Source organism: Epinephelus moara, chromosome 6, assembly GCF_006386435.1.
Source record: "Epinephelus moara isolate mb chromosome 6, YSFRI_EMoa_1.0, whole genome shotgun sequence".
In the NCBI taxonomy this organism is placed as follows: Eukaryota; Metazoa; Chordata; class Actinopteri; order Perciformes; family Serranidae; genus Epinephelus; species Epinephelus moara.
The window spans coordinates 9,682,356-9,707,507 of NC_065511.1; the positions used below are offsets into that span (position 1 = coordinate 9,682,356).

At 39.1% G+C, this 25,152-nt stretch overlaps 1 protein-coding gene across 1 annotated transcript in view; it reads left to right on the forward strand.

Moving 5' to 3' along the window:
* The first annotated feature begins 4,923 nt into the window (after nt 1-4,923).
* LOC126391404 (neurocalcin-delta A) overlaps nt 4,924-25,152 on the forward strand; it is a 90,647-nt gene continuing 70,418 nt past the window's right edge. Inside the window, exons 1-2 of the mRNA XM_050046147.1 lie at nt 4,924-5,099; nt 9,112-9,234. The gene's annotated coding sequence lies outside the window, so the exon portion shown is untranslated. The remainder of the gene's footprint in view (nt 5,100-9,111; nt 9,235-25,152) is intronic.

Sequence of the window (25,152 nt, forward strand, 5' to 3'; positions counted from 1 at the left end):
TTGCTGCTTTTATTACATTTTATGGACCAAAGACTTCATAGATCTCTGTAATTGTAAAACATTATTACAAAAGAGTGAGGGCTATATATTACTTTTTGCTGGAGGGAAGGTAGTGTTAATGTTTAGGAAGAGAGGGGGAGGTATTCTCATTTTTACTACTACTTTTACTTTCCCTAGATTTAGTTACTAGATTTTATTTATATATTTTGAATATATATTTTGCTTTTTGAATATTTAAAATTAACAAGATGATGCAGAAAATATGCACATATGCAAAGTACAACAGGACTATTTTTCACATCACAGCATACACATGGATGCATTTTGCATAATATGCACTAATATGCATTAATGCATAATATAGTCATGATTAATTGTCATTGTTATAGCTAACAGCATTCATTCTCTCTTTCACTTTATTCTGCATTAAAAGTGTGTGGCAAAGTTAGCCGTAAATATAAAGAGAAGTGAAAGTAAGAGGGTTAGAAAAGAAAGCAAGCACTGAAAAGTGTTACCCATTTATCAACACACTGTCAAATATGTGTGACTCTAGGGTTAAAGTGCTCTGACCTCCTTGCAAACTGTACCCTCTAATACCACTGTACTGTTTACTTCATTGCTCTGACATTTCCACCAATAAAAAACAAAAGGACAGACATTTCCCAAGCAGCAAATCTGTGTGTCACTCACTCAGAAACCTGATTACAGCACCTGATGGAATTATCATATTTACAATAAGACCTTTCCATTATAACGCTCAGCTATTGTGCCTCAGATAGCTGCAGTACGTGATGAAATACAACACAGGCAAGATGCAGACAGTAAATGCCAGACCAATTTGACAGACGGGGAGGAAAAAAGCTGAGATAGATGCCTGACAAAATGAAAAATGAAATGGAAAAATGAGCAAAATGACACAGTGATAGTGATCTGAGGTCTCAGGTTTATATGCATATTAAACTGAATAGCAGATCAGCAGTGTCGTGTGGGGCTTACAACATTTAAGACAAAGTTTAAAAGCTGTATTTTTTATGAGATTCTCTAAAATAATTACATGTATTAATGGGAAAGATGTGTGGGCAAAAGGAAATGAAAGGTTACACTCTCAGATACCTCTTAACCAAGAAGACTCAGGGAATGTTTAACATGCCGCACTCTGGTTTGGACCTTTTCTTGGCTCCGTGCCTCATGAGTGTAATTTGGATGAGTGCAGCTCGCTTGCCTTTGGGCTCATTAACAACAATATAAACAGTAATTACTGTGATCGCCTAATTAATTCATTTAAAAATGCTGCACGGCGTAAAAGGCATGAGCAAATCTTTTCTGGAGATAACAATTTTACGGAATCATTGTTGACATAATTAGCAATTTCATGTTCCAAAATACAACCGAAAATAATTAAAAACTTTTTTTTTGTCCTATTTTACACATTTACTCTTTTATTATTCAGATTGCCTCCGCTTTTCTTTCCCTTTTCACTAAGCCTGCTTTCTGTGAGTTATCCTTCTCTGATCCTGTCTCTGTCTGCGTGGCAGCTCTGCAGTCCTGATAAATGTAATCCTCCCCTCTGGACACATTCTTTTGTTTTTGGGCCATTTTGAGGCTTTCCTCTGATCACCAAGCTCTACTTATTATAGAATTCTCTGCCTTCATTCTGCGGGTTTTGTTGAGGTAAAGAATGGTCATTTGGCCCTCAATTGTCCATTAATTCTATCTACTTTATTGGCTAGTTAATTGTGATTAACAGTAATTAAGATTCAGCTGAACAAAAAGTGGATTTGTTGTGGCTCGGCACAATGAATGATGAAATCTTTACATTTCTTCTGCCACACCCTCATCCTACAGAGATTTTCTCCTAACACAATGTTTCAATTAATCCAACCATTAAGCAGCATAGATATGTTCCATGATAACTTGTGATTATGCTTTCAATCTAAAAGATCAGCTCATATGAAATTCCCAGAGCAATGTTTTATGTTAACTGAAATTCCAACAACCTTTAACATATAACAAACATCAGATTTATAAAAAAAAAATATATATTTTCTATCACAAAATCTATATATTTTCTAAAATTCAGTGCTTTAATGGAAAAAACATCAGTGTATAAGATGAAACCACAATGTTCAAAGCATGTGACAAAGTGCTTTATGTTACAGGCGCAGTCCTCTGACCCTTCAAAACCCCAATTAGTATTCCTGCAGAATTTATTGCCACGCCTGGCATCACTTCTTGTTGATTACCTCTCTACTCATTAAAGTGAGAGCAGATTTATGGACAGATCTGACTGATGCATGGGTGAGGGGGGGAGAAAATCTCACTGTGTCAAAATGGTGACAAATGTATACAGGATCCAGTGCAGTGTGGCTGATGTTTTAAAAAGTGCCAGAGATTAATAAGTATCATTATTGCTGATCTTAAACAAAGGCAGGGGTTACATGGGGTAAGCTGTTCTACCTATACAGACCAGTAACAATATCTGAAGTACAAAAAGAAGCCTCTCATCCACACATACAAACACATGCACGCTGTTTTCTTGATGTAGGTATGCTATGCAAAATCTATGGTCATATGTGGCTAAATTGGTCCCGGGCCACCATTACAGAAACTATAACTGACATGGGCAAAGAAAAATATCTGTGGAACAGAATGAATGTGATACAGTAAAATGAATGAATGAATGAATGAATGAATGTGTGAGTCTTATTTTGTCTTGTGTTACAGTAAGTGAGATGCAGAAAACTGGAAAATACTGTGAAGCACAGCACTTGATCACCACCTGCTGGTGTAAATCACTATACCATGCTCTGTCTTTAAAACAGATTGATTGATTGATTGATTGATTGATTGATTGATTGATTGATTGATTGATTGATTGACTGAAAATGCTGGACACATATGGCAGTGACAGCTTGGATATTCTTTTGCAAAACTCATCATCACCTGTTGAAAAACAAAGATATTCACTCAGGAGTATGGACAGATTATGAGACAACGGGCTTTCGTTACAGCCGGGCACTAATGCACAGACTTGAAAAAAAGGCCCCCCCCTTCAGGAGCAGAACGACACCACATGATATGGAGTGTCATTTGTAGTAGTGTTGTCTCTCGTTGCAGGTGAACCACTGCTCTCAAATCCTGCTCTTAGTTCAAAAATGAACTAACCCTAACCTAACTAACCCTAACCCTAGCTTCAGTATTTAGGTATTGCTGATGATAAGGAGAAGCTGTCATACTCCTGTCCAAAGCTCTTTGCCACAGCACATCCTCTGCACAGGTATCATACTAAATACTACAGCATATGGATGGGAACAATTTCAACACAGATCGTGATTAAAAAAAACAAAAAAACACACAAGAAGTTGATTGTGGGGGAATCAGTGGCTTAGTGGATAGAGCAGGCGCCCCACGTACAAGGCTGTTGCCACAGGGGCCCTGGTTCGACTCCAGCCTGTGGCCATTTCCTGCATGTGCTCCCCCTCTCTCTCCCCCCTCACATTTGTCTGTCCTGTCAATTAAAGGCTAAAATGCCCCGAAAAATATCTTAAACAAAAAAAAAAGAAGTTGATTATGGTGAATTTCCATTATTAGAATAAACGTTAATATTGTGTCCAGTAGCACCTACTCCTGGTGGACCAATAATAAAAGAGACTCTGCATGAACAGGCTGCATACACAACAATATATATATATATAAAAAAAAGAAGTCAAAAGATCAATCTTTGGTTTTCATATTGAAAGATGAAATGTAAGACAAAGTGATTCCAGTATGTTTCAGCGTCATTTCAGGTGTTTTAAGCATTTTTTGATTATTAGCTGAATAATATCGTGAATCATAACTATTTTGGCCAGGATAATCGTGACATGAAATTTTCATAGTGTCCCTTGCATACAGCACACTATACAAATTATTACAGAAACCATGAAGTTCAGCCTGGGATTTTCTTAAGGCAGAGCTATTAGGCTGTTCTGATTTAAACTGCTTTTTGTATTTTGATGTAACATTCCTTTAGTCTCAGTATGTCAGGCAGCAATATAAAATGAAATGATAGATTAAACTAACAAATTTTGGATGAAATATTGAATTTGGCAGGTACACTAAATATCAAGACTCTGAGAAGAATCGGGACCAAAATAACATGACCAGAAGACATCCATTTTTAACTGAGCTCTGTGACTTTTTAACAAGAAATGTTAACAAAGGCTCTTGCCAAGAAGCTCCCTGACCCCTTGGGCCCCTGAGTCTGTGCCCTGCGGGCCTGTTCAGTAATCACGCCATGCTTTGGAGGGGTTTCCAAATAAAAACATGTTCATACGCTACATAACAGAAACATCAGATGCTACAAAGTACATAAGTCCTGCTTTAGATACTATTTTGGTGAATGGTTGGGGTTTCGCTGAGACTCAGTCTGAGGTGTTAAATCAACTCACTGGTCATTATTAAATGTATGTGTGAGTCTTCTTTGTGTTTGACCATGCAGTTTTTATCTATTTCCATAAACTACCTGTGAAATCATCAGATGTTTCATTGGTAAAATTGTCCTCAAGAAAATGATATTTTTGTAAGATTAAAGCACTACAGGTGAAACGATGCCCTACCTTCCCTGGTTGTCCACTAGATGTCGGTAGAGTCATATACAATATATATACTATAATGCAATACAGCTTGAGATGGCCAGAGAGGTGGAATTGACAGAACTCTCACTCTGCTCTGCTTTTTGGATACCACAAATGTACAAAGATGTGGATTGAACATAACGCCTCCAGCAGAGTGGGGGATTAAAATGCCGATTGTTTTTCAAAATAACTACCATACGTGTCGTGATTTATAAAATGTCTATTGGCAAACTTTATGCCATGCCCGACGGCGCATGCGTCATGACAGACAGATTTTTGTAGACCGGAAGAGGAGCCAGTTTTCCTCTCACGCAGCACATCTTGTGTATATTCTATCTTTGACCTAACTCTCAACACTCTGACACTTGTTGGGGATACATGTGTTCCTGAGAGTGTTGCTCTGCACTTTGCCGAGTTACCGGCAGATGAAAAAACCTCGTCTGGTAACATTTCTAACCTAAGTGGATTCATCTCCTGTTTGAGGTTAGCTATTTTTCGGCATTTATAGCTCTTATTAGCGTGTTATTGTAATATATAGCTGTGTTAAGTTACGTTATGGTAAACTGGTTAATTGTGCGACCGAGCATCTTCTTTACCTGGGTGAAACGAAAGCGGTCTCATTAAAATGACTTCCAGATATACTATAGTTTATAAAACGTTTAGCAAGCTAATGCTACTTTTCTCAGTTATGTACAGCAGCTGAGGTTAACACACAATTGACCGTGTGTAGCTTTGCTTTGGCGCATCCAAAAACTGTAGCATTTTAGCTCGCTATGCTAGTTGAGCTTTGTAGAGTAGAAAGCAACTTCTTCCCTTGACTCCGTGTGGATGCCACAAGGTTTACATGTTCCGCAGATTTTTATTCATTTGTTATTACGTGTGCCAGGTTTATGAACACGTATTATGCTCTTATTAATATGTATTTACAAATGCTGTAGAGATTTCCGAAGGTTGTGCTTTGGGCGGATACAAACTAGAACAACAAAACCTCTTAAGCACACAAACCGTTTCCTGTGCCTTAGACAGAAAGTGTGGAGGCATGTAGTTTGTATTTGAGGTGTCTGAGTGTTTCATGTAAAGCAGGAATTTCCTAAAGAGTTTCTCAGGAACCCAAGACCACACAGAGCCATGTCTGAAATGATGTAGCCTAACGTAAATACCTTGCTGTTACTGTATGTGTTTTGCAAAATCACAACTGTGCACTGTTGTACGCTAAAAACGAAAGTAGTCACCTTGCCTTATGCTATAAGCAAACTAGTCATAATAATAATAATACTGATAATAATACTAATAATGGATTGCTGCATTGAAGTGTAGTCCGGGTAAATACATTCCCTTCAGAGATTTTGTAAATCTCTGCATTACAGAGATGTGACACTTAGATACAGCAGATAACTGCTGTCACAAAGTTGGACCACAACCCAGTAAAATAGTTTTAAATGAATTTATTAAATGCAATGCAATGACATCAGCAGCTTTGATTAAAATTACCTACATATCTGCCAAGTTAGCTTTTTACAAGTTTATAAGTATCTGTGTGTATGTCTGTTGATAACCAACAAAAAAAATACTGTAGAGAAATGCCCATTTACAAGGTTTTAGGTAATTTAGTTATATCAGTTTTATCATGACATAGTTTGTCCACCAGGGAGCAACTGTAAATTGTCCTGTATAGTATGTGTCTTGGTGAAGGTTCTTGGGGTTTTTAACTCACAAATATTGATTTCAGTATCAATATTGTTTGTACTATATTAGCTAGTGTCCTCAGTTAATCTGCTGATTATTTGACAAATAACTCATAATCATCTGGCCTACAAAACATCCAAAAATATTTAAAAATGCTCATAATAATTTTCTTAAACCCAAAATAACAAAAACACTCAGTTTCCTATGATGTTAGACAAGCCACAGTCTTTGCTGTGGAGATGCTGGAACCGCCAAATATTTATCTTTTTTTTTATTTTTACCTGAAAAATGTCAATTGTATATCAGTTTAAAAAGTGGCTGCAGGTTCATCTTTTATCAGCCACCATATCCGGCTGCAACTTAATGTTTCAGCACTGTTAAATTGATTTAAAAACACCTTACATTACATCACTTACATCTCTGCTATGGAAGTTACAGTCCTTCCATTGCCGGAGCTAGTGGGAATATTACTCTCTTATATAATCTCTTTTATGGTTACAGAACGTGTTTACTTAAAATACTGCCTACACCACTATCTGCAAGCAGCGACTGGTAGTGCAGCTTAACATTCTTGGGTTATGTTAATTAATTTCCCTCAACAGTCAGAAACAGTTTCTCAGCACATCTCTAAAAATCTGTCAGTATGATTACATGTTTTATATCTGTAAAACATCTGGTCGCAGTACTAAGGAGGTGTTGGCTGGTGGAGATCATAACAAGAAAGCGGTGGTAGCACCCCCCTGATGGATGTGCAAAGTAGATTTCTCACCTTATCTCCTCAGTTTATTACATGTTCGGGGAGCCAGATGAGCCGACATCTGGGGCAGGTCACACATCATCAGGCAGCATGGCATTCCTGACAGCTGTAGTCAGCGTCAGCAGGCTGAGGAGGTAGGGCTTAATGGTAGATTTGGTCAAATTTTATCACGGGGATTATGATGGAGATAAAGCTTCTTTATTCAGTCAAGCTACCCTGTTTGTCAAACTGAGCTGCAAGTGAATGATAGGGATGTGTCTCAGCTGGTACTTAATTGGTACCTGTTCCTGGTCAGAACAAAAATATTGATAAGCTCTGGGACAAAAGGTGCTGCTTCCCGTATTTATGTAATGTTAATTCATTCTAACATAGCTGACATCAAATTCCTAACTGTCCCCTAATGATAATGACAAAGCTACTACTGTCAGGCAATTATGTTTGAAGTTGTGTAACTGTGTGTTTAAATTCTGTGCTCTTCAGTCATGGTTGACAGGGCAAAACACTTAGATGTGTGGACTCACTTTACTGAATTTGATGAAAATGCAACTAAATGCAAACTTTGTAGATAGATAGGTGTGTTTAGAGACGGAATAACACCAGCAACTAATGAAAAATCAAGGTAACACTTGTTATTGTTATAAAAATAAGTCTGTGGTTATTAAGTACAGTTGGCATCGGTTTTAAGCAAGGTGGGAAATTAGCACCAGCCGTCAGCCAAATGCTGGTAAAATACCAAAACCAATTCACTCACAAGCCACAAAAGCCATGGTAATCTATTGAGTGGCAGGTACAGTTTGGAATCCACCAGCCGAAGTGGAAGATGGACAGAAAAGTTCATTTCCAACCCTGGTTTTAAGCACTTCTGATTTATTTCCTAAATAATCCCATAGACAACATCAGTGAAGCAGCAGTAATATAAATAAGATTATCAAAAAGAATTGGAATTGACAAGTGGTATCAGGGATGGATAGCAAAATGACCATTTGTATATCAATTACTCATCAGGTGTTACCTTGAATTTGTTACCTTGAATACATTTTCCAGCCTTAAGTGTTGGCTGTGCATGAGGCTGTTATGTTTTAAATTCTGATGTTTAGAGAAAATGCATGCATTTGGGAAGTACTGAGCATACGACTGGATAAATGAGACTTGGATTATACTGTACGAGTTGCGTGAGAGTTTGTAAACAGATGTTTTGATAAAGCTTTGCTGTTAAGTGTCAACCCAGTTTACTTCAATTCATGAGGAATGTTTGCCTGTTTTGGATTCTCTGTTCACTGCGGAGGCATGCGAGAAAAACAAAGTTTTCTTCATGAAGTCAAGGTAACACATGGGGAGCAATTATTATACAAATGCTCAATTTGCAGGTGAAATATTCCTGTAATACATATAAGGTTCCCATTTTTCATTTGGTTGGCTATGTTCAACACCTGGATTGAAACCCGTTTCACATATAGATTATGCTGTTCCTCCTCCTCAGGGTGAAGGTGCTTTAAGGATAGTGTTTATTGCAAGACCTGCAGTGCATGGCGAGCTTGGATTTTTCCGATATTATCTTTTAAATTTTCCCTTGTGCTTTTTTTTTTTTTTTTTTTTTTTTTTTTTTAAATTTGCCAGCCGTACTAAATAACCTCAAGAAGTGTGGAGTAGTCAGTAAGCGTCTGAGCAGCTTTAATAGAGCAAATACACTGAGGCTGTGATAAGAGCCAGTCATACAGTAACATAATCCAAGCTTTGCCCTCAGTCAGTGTTTCCTCTGACCCTGTGTATGAACTCTAAATCAAACCCTGGACCACGCAGGTCACATGTCTGGACCTCAGTCAGTGATATACAACCACCCACTGACCTACTCTGTACCGGACGTTTGTGCATACACATTTATGGATAAAAAACAAACATAAACATACACACTACAGTATATATATCCAGAGGTCAAATACAGTAAGTGCATAAACACTGGTTGTTTTACTGGTTAATTGAATCCCAGTGTGACATCCAGTCTGGCGGTAAAGCTGAGGTTAAAAGATTGTGTCTTTTGTCATCTTTCTCCAGGTGCTGTTAACTTTCAGGTCATTGGTGGATAGGGAAGGACACTGTAGACCTAAAAACTAGACGGAGTGACCCGGCAGTCTGAAACCACTTACCTGGGCTGCAGGCGTCCACACGTTCCACCTGGTGAGTCACAGAACCACACTAGCTGAATAAGTTATTATCTCCATGTCTTATAGCTTTTCTGCAGTTGTCAGATTCTGTAATTAAGTGCACGAGTGTGAACATATGACATCAGTGTTGGACATCAGCCTTGATATTAGGCAACAGCTGCAAACATTAGAGATTCTCTGGGGCATCCCACAGGACATTGTAAAAGATTGATTTCACAACTGTAAATGTATCTTAATTAGGGCAACAGTGATTACTTTTGTGTCAACAATTACATCGATCGTGGCTGAGCTTCATTTCAACACATTGCCTTCTGTCAGCACCCACTTACCATGATACACTGCATTTGTTAGTAAAAGCTTTGGTAAGCGCTGTGGTCTCAGAGCATGGGCTCTCGCCACAAACCAAAGACGTGCAGTTTATGTGAACTGCCTACAGGTGTGTGATGTCTGTTTAGTGCTACCCACTATGATAGGCTGGCCTCATTCCCAGTGTATGCCCTGCAACCCCAAAGAGGATAAGCAGAATGGAGTACAGAAGCTTTTTCAGTCACTGCCTGTTAGATATAGAGACGTACAGCTTTTCTCACTGCCTCATTGTGTAACACTATTATATCCGTGTTTCTTTGTTTCCTTTTGTATACCATGACTCAACTGTTGTTTATAAAGCTAGTTTACTTCATATATTATTTCCACTAGGTATTACAATATAGGAATGGATGTACTGTGCATTTTGCTTATGGCTCTGGTACTGCAATTGTGTATTTTTAAACTGGGCCATGTGAAGCAGCAATGTTCATTTTGCACGTAGGTGTATACATATCTCTAGTTGTGTGGTCCCACCAGGGATGGGTTTGTCGGTTTGTCGGTATCATTTTGGATCCAGTTCCCAGTCAGCAAAATGCCTGGATTTGTTAAGCTCAAATGCTAATGAAACTCTTATCAAAGCTTTCATCTCATTTTTTACTAGATAAGGGCAGTGAAAAATGTATAGTAGGCAGGCAGGCTTCTTATTGTTTGTTGTCTGTCGCCATTACTGGGGGCTAAAATTAAAAGTGTAGTCTGGTTAATGTGCTGTCTGCAGCTGGTGTCTGTATTCAGCTAAAGATTGTTTGTGAGTAAAGACATATAACTTTATGACACTCCTGTACTACTGTGAGTTGCCTGACTGGTTTTGGAATCCAGCAGGGACGAGGGGTGACTCTTCTCCACAGAAATGATCAGCTGATCACAGTTCAGTTCAGTTTTTGGAGTAAGGAGCTTTTGAAGTACAGTATGCTAAAGCTGTTCATTGAATGAAGATGCATTTAATTTACATTTCATTTATTATGATGCTCATCGGATCTTTCAACTTTTATCAGGTTGTAGGTAGAGACTAAACAAAACTAGTGTTTCTGCCTTCTCAGCCAACAAAAGGTCACTAAACATGTTTGTGTTGTAGTTGTTTTGTCTTTTAGTCTCCTGAAAGTTGTCAGGATGTTGAAAGCAAACCTAATAAGATTTAATATGGATCTCAAAAGGATTCAGACTCGAAATATGTGGATTTCATATTGGATTTGAATTTGCTAAAAAGCTATTTAACCCCGTCCTCAGTTCCCACTGTGTCAAATTAAGTGCACAGACACAAATTAAGTGCACAGACACTTACTGACAGCCCAGTGTTGACCGACGGCTGACTTTCGGCTTGGTGTGGGCTTTTAGACTACAGTAAGGGTCTAATGGTATGTGACGTGAGGGTTTTTGTTTTGTTTGTTTATTCATTTATTTGTCATTTTTTTGTTTTGTGTGAGCTCACCAAACCAAATTCTTGAATTTGGATTGAATCTTGAATCTTAAAGTTATTCTTAAGGCAAAAAAGTGGCAATAGTGAGCGGGATAAACCTGTTATAATGCACTGACAGTGTGGGAATTCAGCCAGAACTGACAGCATGGCATCACTCTTGGTTAGTTGTTTGGTTTTCTTCTTCCTTATCAAACACGGACACAGTGTGGGAAACAGCTTTTACGTGTGTCCTTCAGTTTTCCCACGATGGATAGTTAGCATTGTTGGCATTCCTCATTGAAACCAAGGACACAGCTGTAGTGCTGAGTCCCCTGTTCATAATACAGATGTTGAACAAATCAAATTATGGGTAGTTTTTGTTAATATTTTTATTAAGTGGCATGTCTGCCAATTGGTAAGTTAATTTTAAGTACTGAGACTGGAGAGGTTTAGAGAACTTGTGGAGAACAACATGTAACACATGCCTGATCTGAACCCAGGACGTCACAGTCACATGGTATGTGCCTTTAAACCACAAAGCCGCCAGGGTGCTCCATAAAAGGCAAACTGAAGACAAATGCTGAAACTATACAATATGTCCATGATGTCCTGTGGAGAAAATAAGCCACTGAAATTCTAAATGTCAAGGCATGTCCTACATGAAATATCCTTGAAGCACTCGTGCACAGACAGATATCACAACATCCCACCCACCATCAGTACAGTACAGAGCACTGCAGTTGTTCCCTCGTGCCTCTCTTCTGCTTGACATGAGTGGCTTAGTGACTGAGATCAAACAGGATCATCAACTGTCAGCCTCATGCTTCCCACGAAACACGGTGGTGACAGCTTGAACAAGGGAACATGATGTGTTGCCCACTGCCTTCAGGAGAAGGCCTCGCACGCTACACCCCCTCACTCCATCCATTCATGGGCGGATCGTTTGTTGAGGGTAGTGTTTGTGTTGTTGTGTGGTTCACTTATGAATCGCTGCTCATAACTTTTATATTATGTAAAAAAATATCACCCCAGCTCTGTTCTACCTGTTCTTCAAATTTAGATTACTTGCTCCAGTAGCTCACAGACATGGCAGTGAGCATTAAAGTTTTTAGACTCCCTCTGAGAAACCTACTGATAAAATTACATTGGACAGTCTTAAGAGCTGCAGTGCATTTCGGGGTGGTTGAATATGTCCGGACAGCTCATGTATGAGACGTGAGCTTACTGAACATACTCAAGATTGGAATTCTTGCTAATCTAGTACATGTCCAGGCATTTCTTGCGTGGACAAAATTCACATCCTATGGAGCTGAAACACCATACATTCTCAATTTTACATCATACTTCTTATGAATAGTGTGTTTGTATTCAATTTTGAACACAGTCATACTGAGGGATGCTTGCTGTCTTTAACTGATTTTCCATTTCCAAACAAAACCTAGAGCAAAGTATGATTTTGTTGTTAATTAATACCTTTGTTTTCATTCCTTCACTCCTCTGGTCTATTTACATATGCATTTTTATGAAGCAATATGCACATTAAAAAGCAAACATATTCTTCCAGGTTTTTGCAATTGTGATTGCTCTATAGACCATAAAAATCTCAGCCTCTCCATCTGACTGCCTTGTTAAGCCTGTTATTATCCAATTTAATGACATTTAATCGTAGTTGATGTATCTTGTTTCGTGTTATAACATGGTGTATAGAGGGACAGATTGAGCCTGCAGTCTATAGATGACTGACTGATGACACCTGGCCCTGTGACTGGTCAGATGCTATTCCCTGACCTGTGAGTCATCACAGCTGCCAGTCTGTCTGATGTGTTAGAGCATAACAATGGCTGATATTAGATGTGATGACAGACTTTGGTAAAATCTCTGCAGTCTGCAGCTCACACAGGCTCTGGTGGCTTATACAGTGTATTTGCATTATTGTTGTTAAGAGACACGGGGTGCTCAGTAGCTCACCTGGTAGAGCGTGGGCTCTATGTGCAAAGGCTGTGTCCTTACCACAGCCGCCGGGTTTAATTCCAACCATCTCTCTCCCCCTTTCCTACCACTCCTTTAAGTACTGCCAAATAAAGGCAACAGGCCAAAAAAGTAATCTTTAAAAAAAAGAGTCAATACACAGTCTTTGTCACATCAGCCCTTTTTTCTTTTGTTTGTCAGTGTGACATTGTGTAATTGCAGCACAATTGCTCTCTTGAACAAATATATTTCTGGTTAATTGTAAATGGATTATGTACCCTTTTTCTAATGTTTTTATTAAAGGGGACCACAGGGAGAAATTAAAGCCAGTCACTGAGTGCAAGTGTTATCACTGTTTGTCTCTGTGACATGACAACAGTTTACAGTTGTAAGCTGTTGGCAGTAACAGTCAGAAATGAGTGTTAATTTAACTGTCTGCACAGTTAAGTTAAGCCTCCTAATAGCTCTGCATCTTGTGGACTGTAAAATCATGGCTCTGTTTTTTGGATCCACATTGTGTAGTTTTGTTGATCTTAGAGTTTTACACTAGCATCTTCTTACATTTGATCATATTTATTTTTGGAATTTGCTCTTGATCAGCGTAGCATCTTTTACCGCACCCTTCTGTTGGTATGCCTTGTAAACCACATCCCTGCAGCCTCTCATTCAAATGTCAGCTGTACACACCAGCTGGTCATTATAACTCAACTCTGTGTGTCTATGTGTATATCTGTATATCTATCCATCTGGCATGACTTCCCTCAATTAAGGTCAGATAGAAAGACAGAGACCAACTGTCAGTGTCTAACAATCTGGTGATGGGCTTCAGGGCCTGATGCTAAATAGAGCCAAATTTCTGTTCAAATTTCAGTGGAGTCTGTTGTGCATTTGGCTGTTTTTAGCCACACAGTATAAATGAATCAGTGAAGGTTTGAATTAAACTGAGCACCACTGGGAAACCTGTAAAACACATTGTCATGCATTGTTCAGGCCCACAGCAACTTATTTTAAATTCTAGTCAAGATGCTAAGTTCTCCAAAAATACCGCATGTCATACTGAATCCCACGGGAATGGGAATGATAAAATGTTGAATGTTTCTGTTTGGTTTGTGGTGTAAAACATCTGGACAGTAAATGTTTTACTCAGTGTAGGCATTCTGTTTAAGCTTGGAAGTTCTTGCTTTACTGTGAACAGTATCTGTGACAAAATATCTTAAATCAGAGGTACTAATAGCTTTTCAAAGTTTTCAACCACATTACACTGTCTTCATCAGTAAATGGGCCAGCTTTATTTACTGATGAAGACAACAACTGCTCACATTAGTATTTGAATGCTGAAGGGGTTGTTCGTGGTGATGAACCCACAGAGAACTATCAGTACAGTGGAGTATTTAGCAGAGACAAAGTCAGATATTTTTGTCAGAAAGCAAAATAGAGCTAAAAGGAGAGTGAATGTTGGACATGCATTCATCACATGAAAACAAACACAACACTTGTGAAGAAGCAACTGTTTGTAAACAACTTCGCAATATCAATTAAAGTAACAGTATGTAAGACTTAGGGGGCTTTAGTGGCATCAAGTACTAGCCATGTTTCCATCAGCCTGTTTAGATGCGCATCTAGAAGTATCGCATCGGAAAATTATGATGGAAACGCCAAAATTCAAATTAAAATCCCCTGATTCGCACAAACTAAAATACAATCGCTTTAGCTGGGTTTTGGTTGATTCGAAAAAATGTTGATTCGCAAAACGGGGGATGGAAACGGTTATGTTCAATTTAAGTCTGATGTAGTGCACCTCTCTCCATGGTGATATCCACACTCCGGGTCGGGAAGGCGGTAATGCATTTACAAGCTGATTGCCAACCACCAGAAATGGTAGAAGAAGAAGAATGCGAGACTTGTTTTGTTTCCGGTTCTGCGGAAAACTCGTGCGAGTTCACACAAGATTCGTATTTCTTTTAATGCAGGTAGGTCTCTACTGTACTTCTCCAAGACATTCAGACCAGGTGATAAAAACAGATAAAAGCAGTATCAAGTCCTCCTCTTCTGCAAAACAAATGTACCCATTGTTGTAAACTGGTAAAAACACTTAAAAAAAAAAAAGCAGTTTGACGTTACAAATCAGTGTTTCTCTGACTTTGTTTGGCATGTAGTAGATGGGCTGCTAGCCTAGCATTTGCTAATGTGTGCAAGTGTTTTTCTAAACCAACAAAAAAACAGGAATGTTTGGTTTGTCCATTCTGGGCTACTGTAGAAACATGGTGGACTTTGTGGACAAGGACTCGCTCTCTATGTAGATATAAACGGCTCATTCTAAGGTAATGAAAACACGATTCTTATTTTCAGGTGATTATCCACAAAAAAAATTGCATATTAAAATACATTCCACTATATTTCGACTCAAACTCAACAATCTGCTGCTGAGCGGTAAAAAAGGTTGCACCTGCACTGCGTTCACGGATTCTTAAATGGAAATCGAATAACAGCGTAATGCGTTTTTATTAACAGGTAACAGGTAGCACCATTTGAGATCTGAGTGTAAGCAGCAGGGCTCACAAACCGTGTTTGTGAAACAGGCCCCAGTATCTCAAAGATACACTGGAGGCACAGTAAATGACCCCTCTCTCAAATGCAAATAGGCCTACTGGAGCCTTTTTGGTAGACATCTCTGTCAACATCACCCAGGTGCTCCAAGTCACTGTGGAACATCTACCCCAGTGTGCAACATACCATGGTGCATCCATTTATGAACTGCCTTAATGGGCAGCAGCTGTGACATTTCACAGTGATCTTTCTTTTTATTTATGTCATTCTGCCTTCTCTGTATTTGGCTTCAAACATCTACTTAGAACAGCACAGTGTGGGTTTCACATTAAAAGATGAATATATAACCAAAGATTGACTGAAATACTTCCATTATGCATGATTAGTGCTGTTCACGTCCACGTTGGGGGGTATAATAGAATTAGACCACCCCAAGCTCCCCGTCTAGATAATTCAGGGACTTTGTTCCTAGGTACTAGACATAAAACATTCTGTCCTCTATGAAATTCACTTTGTTATTTTTCTCCATAATAAACGATCATTGGCAGAATAAACAGCAACAGTAGTTGTTTTCACTTGATGCTGTTGCTAACATTGGATGTGTGTGTAATCTTCTACAACAGCTGCTAAATTTCACTCTGAGGCCTACTTGGTCTTCATGCCATACATAGACTGATAGACCAATACACAGCGAAGAAGAAACAGAATGCACACATTATATGTAGGCATGATTACAAATATAAACACAAAGACATACACCACAGTAGACAGGCAGGCAGACAGCTGATGGATAACAAACAAGATAAGAGTTACATACTAGTATGCATATTTAATCTGAAGTGCTAAAAATTGTATTCACTATAACACCCTTAAACCACACACTCCATTACCTCACCAGTTACACAGTGACACCCCGCAGCCAAGGCCAGACAGACTGTCAGAAGTGTTGGCATCAATAGCTGCAGGTTGTGTTAGGAGAGCTGAGAGGAGTTGCTAAGCTCCACTGACAGGCTTTGGCTTCACACTCTGGCTGTCCAGGAGTCTATGGGCATGCCCTGAATTAGCACAGGGCTTTCCCACTATGTGAGAATGCTGTGGTGGCTGAAACGCCCGTCACAAGTGTGAAGACCTGAGTATAAGGTTGACTTCGGAGGGAATTTTTAGCGCCATGGAATGCCTGTTATTTTAACCCCTGAAATATGAGCCCAGTTAAGTCATCGGTAAACATTTACTGACAACATTGACATATCTAAAATGAGCAATTGATTCAATCAAATATGAAAGCATAATAATAACTTACATTTCAAAACAATAACAAAACATGGACTTTGATGAGATTGTGAGGTAACATGTCATTTATTACAGATGAAAATCTACCTGACGCAACTGAGGCAGAAATCATGTTAACCGAAAAGGAAATGTATGAAAATGTTCTTCACGTTATACCTTAAGTCATATTATGTCAAATCATTCTAATGAAATAGGTTAGTCACGTAAACTTCCTAACTTATCGTTAGCATGAGATGAGTCAACCATGTAGGCTACGTTATGTAGTGAATTCAGTCATGGGGCAGAGCTGTGCCATTATCTGTGGTCAAAACAACCACACTAGAAATACATTTATGAGCGTGTTGAATGTTGTTACGTACAGTACCATGTGTATAAGTGGTCTTTTTCTGCTACTACTTCTTCTCCCTCTCCTTCAACTGGTAAATGGCGGGTGGCAACTGGCGTTAAAGGTGCATTACCATCCCCCTCCACGGGCCCGAATTTGGATGACAATTTGTGAATAAATTGGGGAATTTCGGTCAAGCTAAAGCATAGGAAAACAAAATATGCTCATAAACACCATAATCTATTCTTTGTCAGCTGTGCACAGAATTTGTATGCCTTTGTGCCGGCAACAGCCGTGGCTGAAGAGATTATGTTGTCAGATTGTCCATCTATCCGATTCTCATGAACATGATATCTTAAGAATCTTTTGAGGGAATTTCCACAAATTTTTCACAACATCCACTTGAACTCAACAATGAACTGATTTGATTGTGGTGGTTAAAGGTTAAGGTCACTGTGACCTGTGAACTTACACAACGTTTTTGGCCATAACTCAAGAATTCATACACTAATTATGACAAAAATGAGACAGATGTCGAGAAGAATAAAATAATAAAGTGACAGCATTTCTTTATTCAAAGGGTCAAAGGTCAACGTCACTGTGATAACATAATGGTCTGGTGAAACACTTTTCTGGCCATTACTCAATGTCTTAACTCAGGATGTTTACATGATGTAAACAGCAACTTGACTGGTTTGCAGAGGTTACAAGTTGGTAATTCTAGTTTTTCTGTTAATCAAAAAACACATTTATCACTGCTTTTGAGACATTTCTTTCCACATTACATGTGCTTAATGTCTGCACCTTTCTATCAGGACAGTGTGATGTATTACTGCAACTTCCTATTATGTCATTTCGAGATTTTTTTTTAGATAAAGAAAGATCCAGTCACAAAAATGAATCACTTGTATTTCAAATCCCTTGAGGGGAAACTTTTAAGTGGGGTTGATGTCACAGAGTTGGGTTCCTCCTCAGGAGCTGTAGTAACACTTCTGCAAATCTATAAGCCCTCTGCAGGAAAACAGAACAATGAATTTTCTGCCAGAAAACAATATACTGGCTCCTGGACACTTAACTTTTTGTAGATCGTTATCCAACACAAAACTTTTGTCTTGTATGTCTTGCTTATACAGTTCTTTATATTCACACTTAAGACCACAATTGGCAAATTATGTTCACAAAGCTTTTTAATTATAACTGTAGGTGAATACACATAAGTAAAGGCACACATGTCCGCCTAAACTCATACACATAAGTTGGGCCCACATTGTCTTTATGTAACGTTCCAGTTTGCCACCCAGTGTGCAGTAGAGGAGAGGTAGGATGAAAGCTTCTTCGAGCGACAGTTACATGAGAGAGGAACGGTAATGAGTGGGCTGGAAACCGTGACAGCCGGTCTGCTGCAAGAAGGGGAGCGCAAGAGAAAGAGTGAATAAGAGGAAGGGGTTACATGTGGGAGTATACCACAGCATATATGGTAGGAAGACAACACATTGCAGCTGCAGCCCAGTTTTTTTCTTTTTTTTTTGAGCAGATGAGCGAATGAGCAAGCAAGCACGTCTCGTCCAGACACCCACACTGCCTGGGCTGGTGTCCGAAGAGATTAGCAATACATTGTTCCGTCTTTCTCTTTTTTTCTTTTTGTGCTTTAGGTTGTTTTTAATACCTTGTGCCATTTCAGTATATAATCATTCCTTTGATATTACATTGGTCTGGTGAAACTCCTTCATGTTTGTCATTTCTATGTGACAAACAAGACTCACACTATCTCTTTTGTTGTTGCAAAGTGTAGTCCGGATCAATTTCAAGGGGCATTTCACCCCAAAGTTAAGATTATATATGTTTACTCTTTCTTGTAGTGCTTTTTTTCAATGTGGATTCATTTGGTGTGCTGAGTGTTAGAGATATCAGCCACAGAGATGTCTGCTCTCTCTCTTATATGATGGAACTAGATGGCACTCAGCTTGCTCTGCTCAAAACACCAAAAAACAAAACAAAAAAACATCCACTTGAAAAACTCAACAGCAGTGTCTCCCTTCAGAAATCTTGACCTGGTTACCCAAGATTATCCACAGACCTTGTTGTAAACAGTTTCATGTGTTAGCTATTTTCTTTTACCGAACTATGCCTGCCAACCGAATCACAGTGCAGAATAAAGTGTTCATCTGTGCTAGCTCATCTAGCACCACTAAGCTGGTTAATGTCACAGCTCAGCTCAGGAGGACACCATTGATGTTTACATCTTGTACTGTCACGAGCACAAGCCTCTCAGCCATGAGTAGATGCACGCTTCTTTCTGTGCAGTGATACGGTTGGTGGGTGTAGTTCGATAGAAGGGAAATAGTTCCTACATGAAACTGCTCACAACAAGGTCTGTGGATTATCTTGAGCAATATCTCTACAGCGGATATATCCAACATTCAGCAACTTACACCAAAACAACCTAGACTGATAAATACAGGTAAGAAGAAGAACATGTGTTTTTGATTTTGGAGCGAACTGTCCCTTCAGTGTCAAGGCCATAACATGAAGACGACGACTTTTCTTTTCTTGGTTAGTAGCAGAACACCAGAATGACTGTATTAAACATTATAATAAAAGAGAGCAAGAAAGCTGTTACTGGTGTATTGATACTGCAGAAAATTAGTATTGAAACCATTTCAAATATTCATAATCGATATTTATTGATAAATCAATATTTTTACAACACAAGCTCATAATCAGGGGATATAGATCACTGTGCAGAGGTGTAGAGGATTGTGTGGGTCGGGCTCTCTCACACAGTAGTGTGAAAAATCTTTCCAAAACAGTGACCTTCATGTGTATGTAGAGTAGAGCTGCTGGTATCTGCAGGAGTGGTAAGGGATGATTTTATTAATGGTGAAAATTTCTCAATTTTCATAAAGTACACCACTCGTATGCTTAATTTCCATACAGTTGGGATTCCTGTGCCACACCACAATGTGAGCCACCATGATCAGAGCCTGTGATGGAGGCGTGGCAGAAGCGGTTTACCAAAGCAAGTTTCAAGTTAGTTATTGGCCCTTTTTACAGAGAAATCACAAAATAGGACTGCTACAAAATCCCTTCTTCATGCCGCAGAACTCAACTACAGTGACATCATGCTATTCCAGTGTGTGATTAAAGACGGCATGCTGGCCACGCAGAAGCAAAAGAGGCGTGACAAATGTGTCATGTAACACAACAGCCGTGGCCTCCAGTATGACATATAACATAGACATCAGCAGGGCATTATAAACAATAATAATGGCATTAAGATGGCAATAACAATTATTTACCACTCCTGTGATATGGCGGTTGACCTTGTCGTGTACTCAGAGGGTAAGGTGCTCCCAGACCTCAGTGTTTTCCTAATTTGCAGACATGTCCGGGCGCTGTTCTTTTTTCTTAGAGTTAGCTGCTAACTGCTATCAGCTGCTTTTTAAATTTCCCGGCAGTGGATCGCACACATCAGTAACAAGTCATCAAAACGTCACACCCATCCTGTCGATGGTACTGTCCTGGCAGCTGTCCTTTTTACACAGAGGTCGTTTTGGCGCTGTTAGTACCTCAGCTGCTATCTTAAAGGCGAGACAACTCTGTCCCCCCATTCTGTGATTGTACCTTTTATACTGAACGGCAAGGCATTCCAGCCTTGAAGAGGCATTGTAAAAGAGGCTATTGTCATATGTACAACAAGTACAGAGAAGCAGTGGTGGACGATGAAAATCTCAGATCTCAGGATCCCTCGAACAATGCTCATGCAGTTATGTGTAAAGAGAAAATCATCACGAAGTAAAAAATGAGAAGTGAGAAGAGATTGGGGGAAAAAAACTCCACGATGCTAAACTTGAATGTGGTTGCACATTGCTAAAACATGTTTAAGCCCTTGGATTACATAATTTTCTTGTTCAGCTGTCAGTAACAGTGGTGTTTGGTTATATATAAGGAGGTTTTATCCTCATGAATATAACAGAAATAGAGCCCAGGAGCTTGCTGCTAATGAAATGTTAATCCCTTGAATTACACAGTCTTCCTGCTCATTTGACATTGCTGCCGGTGTTTGATGTTTTGCATGAATGCACTAACACACACTCACAGGTTTTTTGATCCTTGATCGTTCTCTCCTAGTTGAATATTGTCATAGTTTTTACACCTGATTCTAGCTGCTTTTTTTTACCCACCATATGCATGGAACATGTTGCCATGGCATCAGTGAAAAGGCTGAGGTCTCCCTGTTGTCACATTTTGTTCAAAGACAACCTGAGCTCTCCAAACCGTCTGCTTTCTGTCTCTCAGTACATTTATTTCCATTTGCACTCTCTCTCCTCTACCCTGAGACTGGAACCATGTGTCTCCACGGGGGAGCTGACCACTTCCTCAGAGATTTTTAAAAACTGAAAAATGACATCATCTTTACAAAAAACAAGATGGAATAAGTCACTGTTACGCTGATTTGATTTTTAACATGCTAACAGCCATGATATTGTATGTAGTTAAATTTCAGTTATTCTCTATTGTTATGGACATTGTCATCTCTTTCATTGCTGTGGCTGTTGTCTGAACATTGTTTACTTGCTATCGGCCTGCTTAAATGGCTCTGTGGTGATGTAATTGCATTGAATCTGATCTCTTGCCAGAAAACAAAAGCTGGACTTCTTCATGGAGTTTTAGACAAGCTATTCTATTTTTAGTTTTGTTTTAGCTTGTTGCTCTTTTTCCCTGTACTGTAACCTCAAAGTTATTGAGTAAATTTGTTATTGAGCCAGAAGTGGCATTCCATATACGGTCGTCAGACAGGCCAACTTCTAGGTCAGTACTGTTTGTGTAGTTTCACAAATGGTGTGTGAAATATGCTCGAGCCCAGGAAAATCTGCGGTGTCTACTCATGTATGATTGCGTGTCTGATAGAGCAGGCAAGTGAGAGTGAGGGCATGAATGTACATAAACACTCGTGGATCAGCTTTCACTCATGGGAATATTAAAATTGTCCTGGGCCAGACCAGCTCTCACAGAACCAAGGGGAAATAATGCTGTCTGATTTAAAGGCATCTGTGAATAGATGGAATTGTTGTTGGGAGGTTTTTGATGGATTGACTATTATCCGTGGTACAAATCCTTGCTTTTTCTCAAGCAGCAATCTTTCTCCCTTCTCTCTCCTGCCCTAGTGTTTGGTTGGAAGGTGCTACAGTAAAGTTGAGTGGTATTTTTCTCACTGAAAAGGCAAGAGAAATGTTTGCTTCCGAATCAGGAAACCTACTTTAGAATATTTATGGAGATGCTCCCTAACATAATATTCTATACTAGTAAGTGTTATCATCACATGATAAAATGCGCATCTATTTATCTTCCAAAGTGCAAAACTTTCCCACTGAATGACTATTCTGGGAAAGCCACAGCAGCAACACCTTATGTTTAGAGTTATAGTTGGAGCTGTTACGGAGGCCCCGTCACAGGGTGCTTCCCAAAGAGAAGCTATGGTGCTGCACATTATAATCCCTCACAAATATCCATTTAAAATATTTCTTACACACCTTCCCAGTAGAAGATATGTGTTAAAGTAACATTTTCTTCCCTCATTACCACTGAGTGGGCAAATAAACCAACAGAAGTCAACAAATCCTCATACAACGGTTCGTATGATATCCTACAGATTAGCGCCTCATGAATGATGTTACATATTTAATGTACCCTCCATAATAGGTACAATTTATCTTAAAATGACTAAAAGTTCACACAGTTCTATACACATCTCCTGGGGAAAGTCCAGAGGGAAAGTCCTGTGTTTTGTGACACAAGCATCGTCCCAACCTGCCTCCTTACCAAATTGATTCCTCCTTTAATTCTGTACTCTAATCAGTGCATTGGTTGCATGATTGCAGCCTTCCAAAATACATGGATTATACATGTATTGCTGGCTCATGATTATGTGGGGTATTTACTTATTTCGGTGCATTACTTTTTAGAGGAAAACGTACAAACGGCACATAAGAACTGCCCGCAGAAGTTGGAGCATCATCTGATTGATTGAACTGAAAAGTGTGAAGCCAACTCATTATGTTAGGATTTATTGTCCGGGACGAATGAATGTCTGTGCAGCATTTTGTGCCAATTCATCTTTAAGAAATTGAGATATTTCACAGGAACTGAAAACTTAAACCTGCTGATGATGCTAGAGAAAATGTCAGGGGATCACCAAAGTAAGAATGCTTCATCCTCTGGAAACCATGAATGTCAGTGCTTCCAGTAGTTGTTGAGGTATTTCAATCAGTACTGAAGTGGTGGACTGACCTCTTGGTCCTGGAGACACCTATATGTCTGACAGATTTTGATTATCTTATAGTGTAACAACCGTGCAAGAAACGGTGTGTGTTAAGAAAAAAAAATTAAGTTTAAGTTTGAAGATAGGCGTGGTTAAGGCATCAGCGCCAAAAGTAGGGGGTGGGGAGTATTAGTACTTGCCCATTTCATTTCATTTTAAGTAGCAAATCGCTGTATCACAGCTGGAGTGATCCCATGCAAGATGCTCTCTAGTTTCTCATAGATTCATTTGAACGGTCATAAAGGATTACTTTTTAATCTCCCCCAACTCAAAGTTTGAATACTTTCAAACTAAAATTAACTTACTTAATACTTTTATGCTCCTGCACTTCTGTACTTGTGTTTAAAACTATCAACTTCAGTATAGCAGTGCTATGTGCAGAGAAGTTAACATACAGGCATGACATGTACACTGATACCGATAAATCTGTGAAAGGTGAATAATCGGTAGGGCTCTAACTTAAACTTACACACAGACTCCGTCTCACACACATGCACACATTTTCAGTTTGCCTGCGGAGTTTGTGGTTATCAAGCTGTGCTCTGCTAGAAGAGCTGTGTTATTCGAGAGAGGTAGGGGAAGTAAGAAGACAGGGACCTCAGGAGCTGTTCTGTTCTTCAGCTGCTGCAACATGGTAGCTTTCCTCAAACTTTCCCCTTCTCAAGGCACCCAACAGGAAAACGCTGTAAAGGGATTGGCTTGTATTGTCATTGCTGAGAAGAACGCTGTGTACTTGCAAAGAGCAGGTCATGTAGCTTGGTATTTAAAAAGAATACCAAGAATGGATGGGTAATTATTATGAGATGACTCATCTTTATGGTAAAAAGCACAATGACCTAAAATCCTCCATTCTTGAAAAGATGAACCATTGTATTTTTATCAGCCTATCATTCAGTCATCATCAGTCATTCTATATTCCACATTATATTCATGTCATTAGCTATTTTTTATTGTTCCTGGTGCCATTATAAAACAGGCCTCCATTATTTTTCTGTGTCCTCAGTGGACAACCACAAGTCATTTAATTCCAGTTTATGAATTTTGTTCCATTCTTGACCATCCTTCATTTCTTTCAGTTTACTAAGTTGTCCCCACACCCTTTCTCTTAATTATTATCTGCTAGTCACAAAAAAGTGTAGTTTAGTAGTCGTGCAGTTTGGGTCATTTTAAATTATGTTATCAGTTCTACCCATGTCAGTTTATGTCACATGGTATGTATATCGCACCTTTTTGATCTATGAAGGCTTTTGTTTTTCGTCTTTTGTGAAATACAGCACAGGGATGTTTTTAGCAAGCACATTGAACTTGGCTGGCCGGTATTTCTTGTAAGTTTAGAGGCATTTTGGTTTGGGCCTAAAATGAGATTTTGAGCTTTGGGATTTTTCCAACTCTCTCTCCTACTCTGATCTAAATATAGATGACTCAAGGACCATGCTTGATTCCAGTAATTCCTGGTTAATTAGGCTATTTCTCAGTGGTATAGTAGCTATGTTTCCCAGCCAACTGGGAAAACTTTAGCTATGTTAGCAACCGTAGGATAGTAATGTTGGTCGGTTGGTCATTCAGTCAGTTGGTGACCATAAAAAGCATGTTGGTGTAAAAATGTCTTAAGTTACAGTCATCTGCTTCATCTGCTAGTTGAGTGGTCCAAGTTTGGGGACAAACATGAGCTCAATGATAACATGTTGTGAAATTATGCTATCTTTAGGCATAGGATGAA